The sequence below is a fragment of the Nycticebus coucang genome, chromosome X (assembly GCF_027406575.1).
Source record: "Nycticebus coucang isolate mNycCou1 chromosome X, mNycCou1.pri, whole genome shotgun sequence".
NCBI lineage: Eukaryota > Metazoa > Chordata > Mammalia > Primates > Lorisidae > Nycticebus > Nycticebus coucang.
The window spans coordinates 182,833,055-182,852,391 of NC_069804.1; positions in this window are offsets into that span (position 1 = coordinate 182,833,055).

The window sequence follows — 19,337 nt, forward strand, 5'->3', positions numbered from 1 at the left end:
CTCTCCAGTCTTGGCTTCCTCCCCACCACCTGTTGCACTCCATCACTCCCCCACTTCTCCTGGCCTCCCCTAGCAACCTCTGGGGTTTTCCACGCCCTCACTCCATACCCTCCTGGCCTTCAGAGCATATTTCTTTGCGTGCGAAGGAAGCTGGATAATGCAGCACCTTCCTTGGCACACGGAAGAAGAGAGACTTGGGGGTCTTTCCAGCAAGCTCTGATCTGAGCTACCCCATAGGCCAGTTTCCTCAGTACGGGGGGGGGGGCAGGGAAGCACCCGGCAACAGAGGACCAGGCAGAGGCATTCCGGGGACCTTCTCTGAACTCGCCCCCACCCCCACCCCAGGCGCTGCCTCAACGTGACTGTTTCAGCGTGGGGGCGCTGGATGTGAGAGAGGCAAACTGGAATGGAGGAGGCCTTGGAAGCCGCCTCTCTGAGACAGAGTGGCCAAATCTTCCTGCAGACTTGGCTCCAGGTGATAGCACAAGAAGTTAGAAGGCACGGAGAGGTGAGGGGCAATGCCTTATTCTTGGGGGCGGGGACGGGATGGACAAGTCAAGAGTCTCAGACATACTTGGGCTTCATCTTCCTTGCCTGGACCTTCTAGCTTCACTTGCACAGGGAAGGAATTGCAGAGGTTTGCATAACAAGCTGATACTAAATACTCCAGCATCCTCACCTGTTGTTCTGGAAAGGGCCTTGAGCACCCCAGCTTGCAGGACAGCTCCTCTCCACCACCCCACCCCCAAACACAACACTCTGCTTTGTCATCTTCACAACACTGTTCACTAACAGATGATTTTCTTCGGCATTTCTTTGTGAGTTTGTTTACAGTGAAATCAGCTGAAATACACTGAAATAAGTTCAGTGACAAACACACAAAAATGTGTGTGTGTGTTTCTCTACTGTATCTCTGAAAATTAGAAGTGGACCCACAGTCATATAGTGTGCACTCAACACATATTTGTCACTGGGCTATGTGCAGCTGTTATAGTACCACTGGGCCCACTGGAACCTGGAACTTCCTTCATACTCTGGTGCAAGAGGGGAAAAAAGACTGCAAGACACACTCAGACCTCCCTGGCACCTATCAGGGCCAGCATCATGGGCATGTAACCTATGCAATTGCACAGTAGCCCCCCCCACACACACACACACACAAAGAAGGTCTCCATGCTGTAAGGCTTTGCTGTCATCCTCTTGACATTCTTAATAATTTTTCAACAAGTGGCCCTGAATTTTTCTTTTCCCCTGGACCCTGCAAATTATGTAGCTGGTCTTCCCCCTAGGAAGACATGCTGCAGAGCAGGAAACAGGCCAGCATAGAGCCTTCCTGATCCCATGAGGAAGAGGAAGTGGGTGGTCCATCCACCTGCCATTCAGTCCAGCACCATACTGTTGCGACAAGCACAGATCTGTACTTCCTGTAGCCAGACTTGGATTTGAAGTGTCCCATATGCATGTCTCTTCCTCCACTGACACTGGAGCTTAGGGTTTGTCTGATTTACCTGTATTCCCCTGGGTCAAATGACCAGTAGGCATTAATTACAATTGCTCAAAGAGTGGCTGAATCCTGGGCACCCAAAAGAAGCAAGTGGTTAAAGCTTCCTCACCAGAGAATCCCAGGCAACTTCCTCTTCCAGGTTCAGATTAATCAGACTTTGCCATCTCCCTTATGAACCTCATCCATAGGACAGCTTCAAGGACTTGTGGCAACTACTCCATACTACCGTTTTGTATTTCTCGAAGTATTTGCCGTGTACTTGTCTGCACCAAGTCCTGGACTTGGTAATGAGTGAATATAAGCAAGGACACAGTCTTGGACTTCACATATGTTTTTCAAGAGAGGAGTGGGAACTTGTCTTGGAAATAACTAATACTAGGTAGAAAGTCCTGAGGGCCCAGACTTCCCAGGAAGATGTTTGTGTGGTCCTGAGACTCTCACAGCAAGACGAGGAGCTTACAGGTGGCAGAGGTACACAGCTGAGCAGTCCCAGCTGAAAGCCTGCCAGGGTGTTAAAACCAGAAATGTGTAGTACTTGACAGAGAACAAGGAAGAGTTTGCCAGAGGCACTCGTGTAAAGAGAGATCGTTGGATTTGAAGCTGGGTGGGAGACTGGACAGGCTAGTGTTGAATCTTGAATGGTGACCAAGAGACTGCACTTTATCCTGTGGGCAATGAGGGACGTGGCATGTCAGAACAGTGCTTCAGGAAAATCTTGCTGCTGGGGGCAGGCAGAAATGTTTGTAGGAAGGGAGCTGGAGCCTATTTTCTCCCATGAAAGGAGTGTGGATCTGAACAAGAGGTGAGCCACAGGGATGGCCAGAAGGGGAGCCACAGGAGGGAGCAACAACAACATCAGGGAGGTGGAATTGACAGAAGGAGTTGGGGAAGAGGCAGAGAAGGCAGGGTTGCTGGAGAAGGCTCACAGGGTCTTCCCAGTGACCAGGGTGGCAGAACAGAAATATGGAAGGCAGGAGGAGGAGGAGGAAGAGCTCTCAGTTACAGCCATGTTCGTTGCATTTTACATTTCACTTTCCAGTCTTGCATTAGGTAACTCCCCTCTCTGTAGCTGTTTGTACTTCAGATATGCTTCTCTTCAACTTGATATTCAAGCTGGATATAAACAAAATGTTAGAGGAGCTGTATTTTCATAACTAAACCAAACTACCCACTGATCAGAATAGCAGTAAGCAACCCCCTTGTCAGTTGTGAATGATCGTATTTAATAACCAACATCAAACCACCGTGTGTCCTGCTATCTGTGTCGTTTAGGGATAATATCAGATCTGCTTGTCATAAATTCTGTGTGTTCCTGCCCCAGCTATGCACAAACTGCAGTGTGTGTACAGCATATTTTTCTTATTGGGTCAAGGGAAGCATGTCAAGTCTTGCAAGACTCTTAGCGTAGGTATCTGGGCTTACAGCAAGACAGAGATGCCAGAAACACCAGCGGAGTCAAGCTGGAGAAAGAACTGTCTGTGGGGCTAAACCAGGTGCTGAAATGGTAGGGGACAGTCAGGCTTTAGAACAGAGAGATGGACAGTAAAACAGAGGCAGCAATGGGTAGTGACTGCCTCTGTGCTGCACTGCAGACAGGGCAGGATTTGAATTTCAGATCCTCCACTAGCTACTAGCTAAATGGCTATGAGCAAGTTACCTAAAACCCCTGAGACCGCGTTATTACTCATGTGTAAAATGAGAATTATAACACTTTTCACCTCACGTGGCATTTGTGGCAATTTTATTGCACAGACCATGTAAAGCATTTAGCATTAGTACTCAACCAAACTTACCTGCCATTGTCACTGTCACTGTTATTAGCTAATAACTGAATAACAGCAGTGCAAACACACCTGCTATCTCTGAAGTGTCTGGTGAAGTAGCAAGACCCTAGCCCCAGACATACACTGAAGATCAAAGGACTCATATCCCAGGGAGGTTGAAATGCTGTGGACAAAACAGGATTCCAGACCTCAGAAAATTGGACCACCTAGTGATCACCCCAGGCTGCTGGTGCCTAGTCTACCAGGGAAAAGAGAAGCCTGGCTGACAATAGAGACCGAGGGTCCCTAGCCCCTCAGTGGTTTTGAATTCCACTGAATTGGATGCCATCACCCATGGAGAGAGAAGGCATCTGAAGCTAGAGTCCTGAGAGGGGTGTCGCAGAAGCCAACAGAAGAGAGTGCATTTCTAGTAGGCTGGTGGTTTTACCCGTGTGACAATAAGACCAGGACTGGAAGGTACCCAGTGGTTTAATCAACAGAAAAGTCATTGGTAAGCCTGGGACAGGGGCAGGAGCACACAGAGTTTAGGGGTGTGTGAGATGGGAGGCAAGAGGACACAGAATGTGACAGTGCACAGAGTATTTGAGAAGTGACTGGAAAACAGGGAGAGCAAACATGGAGAGAGGCCTCACGGGATGGCCGTGTCTGTTTCTTCTCTGAGTCCCCAGGGCCGTGAAGAGGAAGGGAAAGAGTCAAGCAGGAGCTAAGGATGGTGGCGAATGCTTCTGGTCAGCAGGTGAGAATGATGAGGTCTGGAAAGGGTGTGCTGTGAGGTGTGACTGGGTGAGGAGGATGTGAAATCAGCGAGTGTAGACAATTCCTCACCTGGAGGAGAATAGAGACAGCTAGAGTGAAGCAAATATTTGAAACACTTTGACGTTTGTGTTAAAGATGAATGAGACAGAAGCACATGATATGCTGAAAAGAAGAAGCCAGTTGAATGGAAAGGGTGAAACTATAGAATATGGAGGGGAGGAAATATGGAATTATTAGCTAATAACAGTGACAGTGACAATGGCAGGTAAGTTTGGTTGAGTACTAATGCTAAATGCTTTACATGGTCTGTGCAATTTCCTCCCCTCTTCGTGAGGTCCTCGGTGTGGTCAGAGTCCGGTGGAGAGAAGTGGCTTACTAGTGGGGCATGAACACCTCTTCCTTGGGGGAGAGAAGGAGGGAGGGAGGGAGAGAAGAAGAGGAGAAGAAATAGGCAGACTCATTCATTCGTTCAACTAACATTTATTACTATGTGTCAGGTACTGGCCTAGGTACTAAAGATAATAGCAACGAGAAAAGCAAATCAAAATCCTTCCCCTTATGAAGCATACCTTCCAGAGGGAGGAGACAGACCATAAAAAACATATACATAGAATAGGTGAATTACAGAGTATTTATAAAGTTTGGTTTGGAGAAAACCAAGCAGGTAGAGTGAGTAGATTGGCAGTGCTGGGGTGCATGACAATTTCAAATAAGATGCTTAGGGAGAGCGTCACCGAGAACGTGATGTCTGGGGGAAAGCATTCCAGTAAGAAGGAAAAATAAATGAAAGTTACTGAAGTCACAGCATGCCTGCCCTGTCCCAGGCACAACAGGAAGGCCACTGTCACGGGAGCAGAATAGGGAAGGAGGAAGGAGGAGGAGATGAAGTCAGAGGATATCGGGGTGGGGCTGTTTACTCTGATTGAGAATGGGAGCCTGGGGGAGGGTTATGAGCAGGGGAGTGGCATCATTATGAGCAGGGGAGTGGCATCATTTGAATGACCTTTTCTTGAAGGATCACTGCCTTTAGAACTTTAGAAGAAATTGATAATGGCAAAGATAAAAACACAGAGGCTAATTAGGTGGCAATCATAGCAAACCAGAAAATAGATGATAATGGCTTGAAACAAGATGGTAGCAGTAGAAATAGTGAGTAGTGCTCAGACTCTGGTGATACCTTGAAGATAAGATTTCCTTACAGATTATATATAAAATGTCAAAGAAACGGAAAAGTAAGAGATGACTCTGGAAGGGTAGAACTGCTGCCAGCTGAGATGGGAAAGGCTATGGATCGAACGAGGTTTGTTTTGTTTTGTTGATAGACAGGTCAGAAGTTCAGTTTTAGACATGTTGAATTGAGGTGTCTATTAGACTCACAAGTTTAGGTGTGTTTGTTTATGAGTCTGAAGTTTGGGTGGGAGAACAGTGTAGGCGGGAGAAGTAAATTTGATAATCATCAGTACAGAGATGGCGTTTAAACCTTTGGGACTGGAAGAGATGACCATAGGAATGAGCACAGCTGGAGAAGAGAAACAAGCACGGAGCCCTGAGAGGTTCCAGCTGTCAGAGACGGGGTAGAAGCGAAGGAACCCAGGCAAGAGACCGAGAAACATGACCAGTGATGTAGGACAATCGAGAAACTGAGGCATTCTGCAAGGTAGGAAGGGGGTGGGGGCCAACTCTCATGCTGCTGGGGGGTCCAGAGGGATAAAACTAAGAATTGACCGTTGTGGTTACCAGTGTGTAAGGCATCGCTGTCTCTGCCAAGAGAAATGTATAAGTAGTGTGTGTGCACACCCGTGAGGGTGGGGGAAAGGGTGGGGAGGCTGAAGACTACTTTAAGTGGGCACAAAAAAGACTAGGAATTGGACACAAGAAGTGTGGAGAACTCCTTGGAGAACGAGTGCTGTGGGAGAGGACTGCAGCGGCTCGGGCAGTTGTTGGGGACAGTAACAGCATGTGTGCCTGCCCAGGGTGCCTGAGTGCAGAGTGAAACCTTTGTGCTCCAGGGGAGGGCGGAGCTGTCATTGAGTGAGAAGTAGTGGTTTGGAGGGTGACAACCCTACCTCCAGACTCTGAGGGACTTGGAGTGCTGGGGCCTAATTGCAAGGTAATGACCGGTTAATGATTGAGTGCACGGCTGCCCAGCCTGCAGAATAGTCACATCCTCCAGGCAGCTCCTCCCGGCAGCGCAGCACAGGGAGGTTTTGAAGATGTGGAGGGATGGAGGAGTGCTGGGGCCGAAGCTGCAGAAGCACAGAGGGGCAGTGGTCGGCCGGCTTGCTGTGGTTTGAGGGAGATGATTGACGGCATCCCTGTCCCTTCCCCTTCAAGTTCAGGCTAGTTTAAAAATAAAATGCGGGAGTCAGATGGACACATCTCCAAATGAAGGCAACAGACGCTCTAGTTGGATCTGTAGCCAAATGGGCGTCCATAAATGCCACCTCACCCCCACCCCCGCCTCAAATTGAACATGACCACCCTTTTTGAAGGCAGGTGGCAGTGCAAGGGTCCCACATGTCACAGGGAAAGGAGAGAGGTCATTTCTGTATTTCCTATACCCTGTCTCACCACTCAGGGGGGAGTAAAGGAATGAGCAGAAATGGTTCCCTCAGAGAGCGCGCAACAGATCTCTCCTGTTTGATGGCTAAGTGACAGACTCCAGGGCTTTGTTCCTCTTCATCCCTGAGGCTTTAATGATGAAGTCTGAGATTAAGCAGGGGTGGGGCTGAGACCCTCATGTTTGTAGCCAAGGCCGGAAGTCCCTGGTTATGAGAACAGATCTTACCGTCCATCCCCTTTGTGTATTCTCACGCTTTGCCATCCGCCCTCCTTTCTCACAGGTGCCGTGCTGGGTTCTGGGCATGTGGGACCAACCAGACCCAGTCTCTGCCTTCAGGAAGTTTGCATTTGTCATGTGGTGAAACAGGTAATGCACAGAGGAGAAGGTAAACCTGATGATTTCCAGTATGGAATGCCACGAAGAAGGTAACATCGGCAATGTAGTGAGGAATCTACGGGAGGATGACTGGGGAGACTGACAATCTGGCCTGACTGCAGGGGACATTTTGGGTCCCTCTTGGGTTCTCTGCACAGCTCAGAACCTCAGGAAAATCAGCTTCGAAACCCCTTCGCCATCTCTTATTCCAGTGTGGAAGACAGGGAGCGGGAGGAAGGTAAAATGACAAGGCTATTAATATACGAGAGGCTGCCAAGCCATTATCGTTTATTTCAAGTGGTGGTAAAAGCAGATGACTCATCCTCCGGAGCTGCAGGACTTTGCACCAAACAGTCTGCATGGTTTACTGGCTTGCCTATTTTCTTGATCCTGAAGTTCAGGGGACAGGGATCTGGAGCTTGAATAACCTTGCAAAGCAGTATTTCTTTACCCCAATCCCAAGGAACATTTTCCCAAAAGGTCTCAAGAGAGCAAAGAGATATTTCAACACTGACTGAGCAGACAGGTTTCCCAGTAAATATGAAACTAGGCGGCTCCATGGAAGAGGTTGTGTTTTTCTTGCCCTCTTTCTCCAGCCACAGGTCCTCACATTGTCATAGATTAAAGAGGAAAAGAGGGACTCTCTTGCTCACATTCTCAGGAGTAATTTTCCCCTCGTGTCCTGGTCAAATGTAGCCTACTTACTGGAAGACATTGCTTCTCCCAAAGCTGTGGAAAATTAATTGTTGAGTTCATAATTCCTGCTGATCAGTTGTTACAACTGGGAGTGATGAGTTGGTCACTCCCACTGTTGAGTTGGTCAAGTGCTCTGAGAGGCTCCTTGTACGGAAGCTCTGCCATGAAATCTGCAGTGGGTAGCAGTCTGTCCTACAAAAGGGATTTGTTCCAAAAGACTGGGAGGTGATGTCTCTATGGAAGGCTGTAGTTTCAGTGCAGAAAGGTCTTTACAAAGAGCAGGTGTTCTCTCTTCCTTGCTGCACCATCACTAGTTAGATCTCAGCTCCGGAAGGAATTATCAGGGCGGGTGTTCTTGTGTGAACTAGAAAAGGCTCCATGGTGGGTGAGATTAGTTTGACACCTTTTGTTTCCATGAGCACCTTTCACAGGAACAACAGAGAATATCTTTCTTTCTCTAAGAGCCTAGTAGGATGGGCTTTAAGAAGAACCAGGGTTTGAACTATAAAGGAGTTGATAAAGTGAGCCCTAACTTTTTCCTGAAATTGGAGGCCCCTTTAGAGTATCCCTCACAAGTGAGCCATCAAACTTGGTTTGAACCAGGTATGGGGAGTGCATGACCTCCACAGGGCAGCCTGTGTCACTTAGACAAGCTCTACAGCTAAGAAGTCTTTTGTTACAGTAAGTGAAGAATTTTCTGAGAACAGATAGAGGAGCCAATCAATTGTCCTCACATTTCAACTCTAAGTTGTGCAGGAGAAAACATTTCAATGTGAAATGAGAGAGCCTGTCCCTGCCACTCATGTGCTCTGTGCACTTTGGCAGGCAAGGTTTGAGCTCCCTCTGCTTGGATATTCACCCTTTGACATTAAGTATTCATTTTCACAAGAAAAACAAGTAGGTGACACATTATCTTAATACCTTTGATATTATATGGTCTAAAGATTAGCTACGTATATAGAAACATCACAATTATCTGAATGTCTCTAATTCAAACAGGAAGGCTCTGCCACTTCTTTTCTTTTTTTTTTTTGAGACAGAATCTCACTTTATTGCCCATGGTAGAGTGCTGTGGTGTCACAGCTCACAGCAATCTCCAGCTCTTGGGCTTAGGCAATTTTCTTGCCTCAGCCTCCTGAGTAGCTGGGACTACAGGCGCCTGTCACAATGCCCGGCTACTTTTTTGTTGCAGTTTGGCTGGGGCCGGGTTTGAACCCACCACCCTTAGTATATGGGGCCGGCGCCCTACTCACTGAACCACAGGCACCGCCAGGCTCTGGCACTTCTTCATGGGAAAGTTCTCAGGACTTCACTCAGAGCCTGTTCACACTCAGTCTAATTATCCCATGGAAATTTGGTTTCCCAGCGCACATCAGCTTAACAGCAAAATTAGAAGGAAGCAGAGCTTACTTACCTGATGATCTAGGATACAAAGAGTTAGCGTAGTTTTCTCTTGTATTATTTATTATTATTTAAATCCAGGCTTCTTTTTCCTTTCTTTAAATTTTAAAATATTAAGGGGGTACAGTGTTTTTGCTACATGTAAACCTTCTTTCAGTGAAATATTACCCTTTCTAACTTCACTCCAACCTCATCAAAAACAAAAGTGATGGCAATTTTTAGTTTTTTTTTTTTTTTTTTTGTGAGCCTTTTAAGATGTTTTAAGGTTCAGAATGACTAATTTGGTTATATCAAGTGCAATAATAAAATACTCTGATGATTTATCCAAAAAAATAATAAAATACTCTAATGATTTATCCAAAAAAATAAATAAACCTTTTACACTGAAGTTGGGGATTTTAGTATTATTATAATCAACACAATTAGCCACAGAATTTTCTGTGTGTTCTTAGCAAAATCACTTTCCCTTTCTGACCCTTGTTTTCTATTTTTGCTTGTTTGTTTAATGTGGGAAAGATGATAGTTCCCTTGCATACTTGGGCTGTGTTATTTCTCAAGTCAGCTATTGTGTTGGATCATTTACAGTGCTTTTATCTGCAAATAATGAAAACTCTTACTCAGACTGAGTCAGACAACAAAAATCATTTAATAACAGGAAGTCTAGAGGTATGTGGGCTGCTGGGTTGCTTAATTCAGCAGCTGAACATGTCATTCAGGACCTCACAGACATCACAATGGACTTGGGTCTCTTCTTTAGTGGCAGAACTTGAACTAGAATAAGAAGTAGACCTAAAGTCATCTGTCAACAAACTCACAGCTCTGTTCTCTGCCTGAGCTCCCTTAGGATTGTAGGTAGGCCAGTGTCAGTGACTGCTTTCCATGTGAGGCCGTGCTGAAAAAAATCACTGGAAATTGCAGAAAGCAATTGCAGGGCGCCATTTATGTCAAATGTGGGGGGGCGTTGTCCCATAACACCAAATAGAATCCAATTCCATGATAAGGTTTATAGTGTACCAAATGGAAAAGGGGCTGGAAAAGAGAAGACATGGTCTGGTCGTGCTTCTCTTCAGGAGTGCTGAGAACATTAGACACGTAGAGGGAGAGGGTGGGAAGTGGAGATGGAATAGGTTGCTTCTCCAGGTGTACAGGGTCCCCTCAAAGATTAAAGGAGAGGAGGTGGGTCAGTTGTGTCTTTGAAAGGTTAATCGGGCTGTGATGTTAAGTCTGGATTTGGGGAGATGGATTCTGGCCTAGGTTAGAGAAGAGGGGAAGGAGTGAAAGAATGGAAAGCTGTCAGTTCTTATTCTCAATCTGGCAGTCGTTGAGCCCACGAGGGACAGTTTAGCCAGTGAGGACCTTCAGGTTTCAGGCTGGGCCCACTGAGCTCCTCACTGGCATGGGCTCCATGGGAGAGAAGTAGGGCTTTGGGAGGTGTTTGCTCTGAGTGCACATGGAAATTTCTAGGAGGCAATTGAATACATCAGGCTGGGACGTGGGATGAAAATCTAGATCAGAGACTGACTCTGAATATCAGGAATAGTACTGCAAAGCACTATGTATTTTCCAAAGCATCTCCATCGTCATGATTTTATTTAACCCTTATCCCAGCTCTGTCAGGCACACATCATTTTTCCCACTTTCCAGCTGAGGTAACTGAGTCTCAGAGAAATTATATGTGCTTGAGATTACACAGTCAGGAAGTGAGCACACTGGGACTAGAATACAGATCCCCTAACGCAGAATGCCACATGTTCCCCCACTGCTCTTCAGACAGTGAAGCAGCTTATGGTAGAAGTCATGAAAATTGCTAAGGTCCCTCAGAAAGCTTAAAGAGCACAGGAAGAGGGTTAGGCAGAAGACAGAATGGTGGGGCTTTCACTGATGTCCATGAGGGCTGCCTGTAGGTGGGCTGCAGAATTCTGATTGATGGGACCCAACTGCTATTCCATTTGCCCTTGGTCCCCGGACCGTGCCAGGCTCCTGACCCCAACGATGCTGCATCTTTGCCTTTCCCTGCTCTCCCTCATTCCTACTCCAGCCCCCTCCTCCCTGAACTCCTAATGGAGTCACTCACTCCTGGCATGTACTTTAGACCGTGGCTTTGTAAATTGTGCCTCGTGCTTCTCAACCCCGGCTGCATCCTTGATTGGTCACTCACTGGACCTACTCCAGGACTCCCTGCATGGGTCTTGTACTCTGTGCAGAGGGACGCTGGCTGGCCTTCAGGCTCTGGACTTTAATAGCCTGGGAGTGCTACAGGGAGGTATGAATTCAGCCATATGTATTCATCTCAGGCCTGCTTTCTTGCTTAGTAGGTCATGGAGGAATGGCTGTGTTTGCCTGATTGGCAAATAAAACTTAGTGAAAGTTCACAGGACACATTAGAAAGGAGGGCTTTGTAGGCCGGAGGGCAGTAATCTAGGCGGTTCTCCTGGACAGGCAGTGAGGAAAACCTAAAAGGTGAGTGTCAGCCAACTTGTGAACTGTCAAGGATTCTCAGGAAGATAATGGAAGCACTGATTCCTGCCCTCAGGGAAAGGAAAGGCCTCCTTTTCAGGTCCTCAGAAGGAGGAGGAGAGCAAAAGAAAGGGGAAGGAGAGGGCAGGGGAGGGGGGTGGGTGGATAGAGGGAGGGTTAGTAGGGGGACCACATCTATGGAGCACATTGCAAGTACGAGTTGGATCTATCAGGTGTAGAACACAAATGTCTTAATGCTGTCATTGGGTAAATGAGGTGAAGGCTATGTTGATTAGTAGGATGTAAGCACTCCAATTTGTACGAATAATCAACACATTGAATCCCATAATGGCATAAATGTATTTATGATCTATGTATAAATGACTTAATAAAAAAAATTAATTAAAAAAAGAAAAGAAATGCACTGAGAACCATCATACTTCTCATCCCACATTTTCCAGCGTGAGGAGTGAGGGTTCTGCAAGACAATACTGAAAGAAATAAAGTTCACCACTTTTAGCATCAGGACTTTTGAAAAGTGTTATTTAAACCACATTAGGAAAGAAGCACATCTCCCAGACCGGACATCAGACATGTATAAGCTCTTCCTAATGACTGGGTTCTTGTTGTGAACTTCAATTCCTGTTCTTTGCCACCACAGTAGCTATCTCTGTTGCTACTTAGATGTAGCCACTTTACTCCTACAGGAAATGGCCGCAGATGGATGTGCTTTTTGAGTCATGGCTCTCCCTTTGCACGGTTTCTTCTCTTTCTTTACTGTCAGTCTGTCAACTGCCACTTCTCATGATCGTCAGCGAGCCTGCTTCTTGCATGAGTCCACTTCTCCTTGCTGTTTCTCATTTGCTATGAGATAGGAATTTAGATACATGCGTTTCAGGCAAACTAGTTTGTGGGTTCAGAGTCAAATCCCGAGGGGCCCCCTGTGGCAAAAGTGCATGTGCCCTGCAGCTTGAGCTCGTGACCAAGATTTCAGTTGCTCTGAGAGCTTTCCCTTTTTTTTGTCTCTCTCTCTCTTTCCCTCTCAGTTGTGTTCTCATTAAGCACAGCTTATTCATTCTTTCAGCAAATATTGTCTGAACATGTCCCACATGTCAGGGACTCTTCCAGAGCCTGGGGATGCAGAAAGAAGCAAAGCAGGAAAGGTCCCTGACTTCACAAGGCTTTCATTTTGTGGGAGGAGACACTTTCGAAAATAAATCCACAACACGATATATTTGAAGATGAAAAATACTAGGAAGAGAAATGAAGTGGCAGTGATATCACGTAGGTCATTATTTACAGGATGCTCAGATTCAATGAAGGAAATGAGTCACATGGCTATGTGAGGAGAGAACATTCTAGAGAAAAGGAAAAGAAATACACAGGCCCTGAGGTGAGTGAGTGCATGCTTCTGTGTCAGAGAAATAGCAATGGGGCCAGTGTGGCTAAGTAGAGCAGGCAAAGGGAACAGATGAGATCAGAGGGGTGACAAGGACCAGATGCTGAAATGTCTTCAGAGCCATTGGAAAGATGTTTGTTTTCACTCTAAATTAAATGTGGAGCCATTAAAGAGATTTTTTTTTTTTTTTTGAGACAGGGTCTCACTCTGTCACCCAGGCTAGAGGGCTCCCTGCAAACTCCAAGGTCTGCTCTCAAGTCATCCTTTCACCATGGCCTCTCAAAGTGCTTGAATTACAGGTGCAAGCCGCCACACCCGGACTAATGAAGTTTAGAGCAGACGAGTGGTGTTAGGGACTGAATTGTGTCACCATGTCCCATTCATATGTTGAAGTCCTCACCCCCAGTACTTTTACAAAAGTAATCATGCTAAAATGAGGTCATTGGAATGAGCTCTAAACCACTGTAGCTGGTGTCCTTGTAAGAGGAGATAAAGACACAGACATACAAAGATGGAAGCCACATGAAGACCCAGAGAGAAAACAGCCATCCGCAAGTCAAGGAGAAAGTCATCAGGAGAAACCAACCCTGCCCACACCTTGATCTGGGACATCTAATCTCCAGAACTGGAGGAAAATATATTTATGTTGTCTCCTAGTCTGTTTCCAATTTCCTTTCCTTCGATAAAATAAAATAGCTGGCACGTGGGTGCCCAGCTAGACCACATTTCCAGGAATCTCCTACAGGTAGAAGCTGCCATACGACTACCTGATCGGTGATAAAACATAAACAGAAGTAATCCATGCCACTTCCTGGCTGGGATCTTAAGACCGCAGTGTGTTCTCTCCTTGTTCTCTTCTCTCTTCCCATCAGTGGGAATCCTTTTAAGGTGGCAACCCACATTTAATTAGGTAGATGATGTCAATGTCCTAATGGATTTCCAAGTAACAACTTGGAAGGAACCTGGGTTTCCAAATGACTTCAAAGGGGAGGAACCACCACTTGCCAACCATTCACATCAGGAATGCCAAGTGAGAAAGGTGTAAACCACTTTCTTATCTCAGTCATCATACTGGTGAATTTCTGTTATAATAGCTTACCTGTACCAGAACTGAAATACAATTGTAAATCAAAGTAGGGTGCTATTGCAACCCAATCCCAGAAAGTAGGAGGTGAGGATAAAGATATTGATATTACAGGCTTGAAAGCTGGTAACTCTTTTCGTGTCATGACAAAACATGGAAGAACTGTCACATTAAGGAACTTTGAATTTAGTCTAATGCCTACTGAGACCATACCTCTCAGTAGTGATTGGAAACAGTCAGAAGGTTGGTATTGGCTGCCTCTTGATGGCTTTGGGAGAGCATCACAAACAGATAATCTCTGACAAGAATTTTCCCCACCTGTAATCTGAGATAGAAGGGAACAGAGACAGTCCAAATGCATGGGGTCCTCAGGTTAGGAAAAAGCCACTACTTAAGTAATTGTAAATGGCTAGAGAGAAGACTGTCATTCTCAAAGTTCCAATAGAACTGTTCAGCCAATCGGAAATTGATGAGACTGTGGCAAAGATTAGACTTGAGTGAGGGCTGCCTTAATGCCTAAACCTACTGTTTCAGTTTAGCTCAGGGAACCACCAGTAAATGGTGCAGAGAATCATGAACCAAGCAAAGGGAAGAGCTGTATCTATGACTAGAACCTCAACAGACCTGGAACAAATGTACCAAAAGCCTTCCAAATTTTGTGCTTGAAAAAAATTTGTTACCGAAATTTTCATCTGGGTAAAAAGTGAAGAGAATAGTATGATGAACTCCCATGTACCCATTTTTTAGCCTAACTTCAACAATCACCAACTCATGGTGAATTGAGATTCAGTCACACCCCCACTTACTCCTCTCCCACTCCTCTGGGATTACTAACAAGTGTCATTTTTAAATTAACTTTTATTGAAGAAACACACACATGCACGATGTGTACACACACAAAGAAAAGTGAACATCACCTCAGAGTGTAGTTCAATGAACATATTCTTGTAATCAACACCAATCTCAAAAATCGGAGTTCACGCAGTTCTCCAGGGCACACATGTGCTTCCTTCCAGTAATTACACATTCCAAGCAAATAACCATGTTACAGCAATGTCTATCAACATTGAATAGTTTGTCTGTTTTGATTTTTATATAAGTTGAATATGTAAAGTTTGTATTCTCTTGTGTCTGGTTTTTATTACTAACCAGAATATCTATTGAGGTTCTTCCTTGTTGCATAAATCAGTAGTTACTTCTTTTCTTATTGTCATATAATATTCCATCTTATACTACATTTCCAGCACACTTGACTTATGAAATTTTTTAAATTTCATTCCATTTCTATTGAACATGTGAAATGTTTCCAATGTAGGGAGTTATTATGAATAAATCTGCTATATAAATTCTTGTCAATATTAATTCATGCATATATTTATTTTGGTTATACTCTAAGAACTAGAATTTCTGGGTCAAAGGGTATACACATAGTCAGCTTTAGTAGATACAGACAGTTTTCCAAAATGGCTGCACCAATTCACATTCCTGCCAGCAATGGATGAGAGTTCCCTTTGCTCCCCATCCCCATCAATGCTTCATTTTTGTTTTTAAATTTTTTATTTCAAAATATTAAGGGATACAAATTATTTTGTTACATGGATAGTTTATATAGTGCTTAAGCTGGGGCTTTTAGCATGCACATCACCAGAATAGTATTCATTGTACCTGATAGGTAAGTTTTTTACCCTTCCCCTTCCCCCGCTTCATGATTTCTAATGACCTTTAAGTATTGCAAGAATGGAAAAACAAATACCACGTGTACTCACTATTAAATTGAAACTAACCAAAGCTTCTTATAATCAGCCTTTTTCATTTTAGTCACTAGGGTGGATGTGGAACTGTGGTTTCAATTTTTTTTGCCATTTGTGTATCTTTTTGGTTGTTAAGTCCCTTTTCTCTTTGGTTTTTTACATTTTTATTGTTTTTTAAGAGTTCTTTATATATTCTGTGTAGGATCCTTTGTTGAATATATTGTAAATATCTTCTCCCATTCTATAAGCTTATAGCCTTTTAAAGATTTTTTTCACATCTCAGTGCTATGAAGATGTGTTCCTATATTGCGTTCTGAGAGATTTAGCATTTTATCTCTTACATTTAGTTGTATAATCCCTCTAGAATTGATTTATGTGTATAGTGTTACATAGATGCTGATTCTCTTTTTTTTCCTAGATGGATAGCAAATTGATCTAGCATTGCAGTGGCACTTTTATTATAAATTGAATGACAGTATTTCTGTGGGTTTCTTTCTGTTCTCTCTATTCTGTTGCAGTGGTCTGAGTTATTATAGATTTACCTGGTAGTTTTAGTCCTCTGAGTTTTTTCATCTTCAAATTTGCCTTGGTTGAACATTTGTAGACCTTTACATTACCATATAAATGTTAGAATAATCTTGTCAATTTACACACACACTCAAACCTGCTGGATATTTGTTTGGGAATTGTGTTTAATATATAAATTAAGTTGGGAGAGTTGGCATCATTAAAAAATTGAGTTTTCCAATCCATGAACATATTTAAACATTTCTGAGACAAATTTATGGCTAAAGAAACCACAACCACACAAATTTCCAACTGACAAATGGACAAATACATGCAGGGAGCCCTATAGATACTTCATAGCCATAAAGAGCAATGAGGTGCTGATCTCTGCTGCCACATAGATGAACCTTGACAACATTATGTTAAGCAGAAGAAAACAGTCATGAAATGTCACATATGGCATGATTCCATTGATATGAAATGTACAGAATAAGCAAATTTATAGAGACAAAATGAAGATAGAGGTTGCCAGGGACTGGAGGGAATGGAGGGATGGGGGTGGGTGATATTTAAAGGTTATAGAGGTTCTTTTGGAGGTGATAAAAGTGTTCTGAAATTGATTGTGGTGATGATTGCACAATTTCTTGAACATACGAAAATACATTGAATTGGGGTGGCGCCTGTGGCTCAAGGAGTAGGGCGCTGGTCCCATATGCCAGAGGTGGCGGGTTCAAACTGGTCCCATATGCCAGAGGTGGCCAAAAACCACAAAAAAAAAAAGAAGGATTAAAAATACATTGAATTGTAAACTTTAAGTGGATGAATGTATGATATGTAAATTATCTTATCCGAGCTACTATTACTACCACACACACACACACACCACAACTGTGGTCTGACAAATTTCTTAATTCTTTAAGCTCTAAATCAGGCCCTACAAAAGATGTATTCTCTAATATTGTGCCTCCTGGAGATTTCGGAGAATGGTTATCTGCAGTACTTGAAGGCAGCTGTGGGTCATTTCATTGTGAAGACTGTGCAAAGAAGGGTGGACAGAGAGGTGAATTGTAATAAACATTGTTAATTGCCTACCAAACCTACTTCCCATTTATTCCATTATAATAGAATTATAAGAGAATGCACAGATGCTCATGTTGACTACATTTTCTAGCACTTTCTGCAGTTAGGTGTGAACATATGACTACATTCTTGCCAATAAATTATGAACAGAAGTGATGTGGGCTTCTGTTCAGCCAGAGCCTTAATAGAGTGGACATTCTCTTTCCTAGCCTTGCTAGCTGAAACCCTCTTGTTTAGTCACTGGTTTTAATTGTGTAGAAGATGACATATCCTAAGGGATAGAAGGAATGGAGTAACAGTGATTTGTGGGGAAAGGAACTGGGTTCCAGAATGGCCTCATGATCCAGAGCTAGAGCATTCACGTGAAAGAGACATCTACATATATATTATATATAATATATTAATATATTATTCATATGCAAATTATATATGTTAATCTCCTCTATTATTATTATCTTTTCAATAGCTTAGGTTTGCCATAACTAATACAAGTGGTAGGGTGTCTTCATTTTTGTGGACTCCCTCTTCAACTGAAAATAGGGAATTTGGTAGCTTGCACTCAGCCAAGCTCAAGGAAGAAGCCACCATTTGCCCCAAGGTTTACAGTTACCACCTTGCTACCTGGCTGCACTCAGAAGAAAGTTCCTACATGTGGCACTTCCTGTCATTCCAATAATTGTCAATTGTCCTTCAAGAGAAGTCCATCCTATAGGAGGACCCCAGGGAGGGAGACCAGCAGCATGAATGAAGGATTCAGGCCTGGCTCTGAGATTATGGCACTCACTGAAAAACTCAAAGCTATTTAAAAGGCATCAGGCTCTCTAGAGTCCCACTAGGTTGCTAAAGACTTTGTATTCTCCACGGTCTATGTTGAGATTGGCTCAGGCTTTGAAATAGAGAGAGCACACTCATTCACTCATATGGAAAGAACTCTTCAGTACTAGGAAGGCCCAGGGGTAAAGGCTATTTCCAAATTCTTCAGTCACTTTATATTTTTCCAAGAAAACCACGCTTTATTTCAAGAATGTTTAAGGAGGTAGAAAAGAAAATAGTTTTCTCAGGGGGAAATGAGGTCAACTTATGAGGGTTATTTGATATTTTTAGAAAACTGCCTCTGAAGGTCAGGTCAGACTTCTCCTGACTTACTAGCTCACTGGGGGAAATTCTAGAACTCCACCGCTGACATAAAGGGCTCAGAATCCAAACTCATTGATGTAGTGATAGGGACATTAATTCCCAGAGAGGGCAAGGAACTTGCCCAAGGTCACCTAGTAAATCAGTGGTTGAGTTGGGATAAGAATTAATGTTGACTACCTGCTGTATAATTACTGGCATAGCCCAGACACATACAGAAATTCTCACTTCATGTAAATTACTTACGTCTATGGATTTGGCACGAGAATTTTCCTTTTGCTGCCTGGAAAGCTTAGAAGAGTTGCTAAGCAAAGACCATGAACAACCTGTAAACAAGACCTGTATTAAGGGGCACACATGAGACTGGATTTGGCTGCATGCCACTAAGCCTCTGAGCCCAAATTGCTATCCATCCCTCTTCTACAAAAGAACCATGAAAGCGCAATGCCAAGTACCTCTCACCACCCTGTCTCCCCTGCCCCCGCCCCAGCCCCATTGCGTTGAACCTGCATATGTGGGAAGTGTGAGCTGGCACTGTGTTTGAAAGACAGAGTACATTTTTTTGTTTGTCTTTGACCACCCCCCAGCAGGAGCTCAGCAAAGTCCAAAGGCTGGAATCTCTCACCAACTACAACATTCTAACGGCATATAGTAACAAAGATCATGCAGGTGACTCAGCAACAGGGATACAAATTTCCAGAGAGGGAAACAGAATAGTTCTGAATAGTTTCTGAATTAGTTTCACCTACGACTGTGACCTGATAAACGGTTTGGTTAGCAATCAATCAGACTATTTTTTTTTAATGATTAATACTGCAGCTTGAATATCCTCCCAGCTGTAGGCAA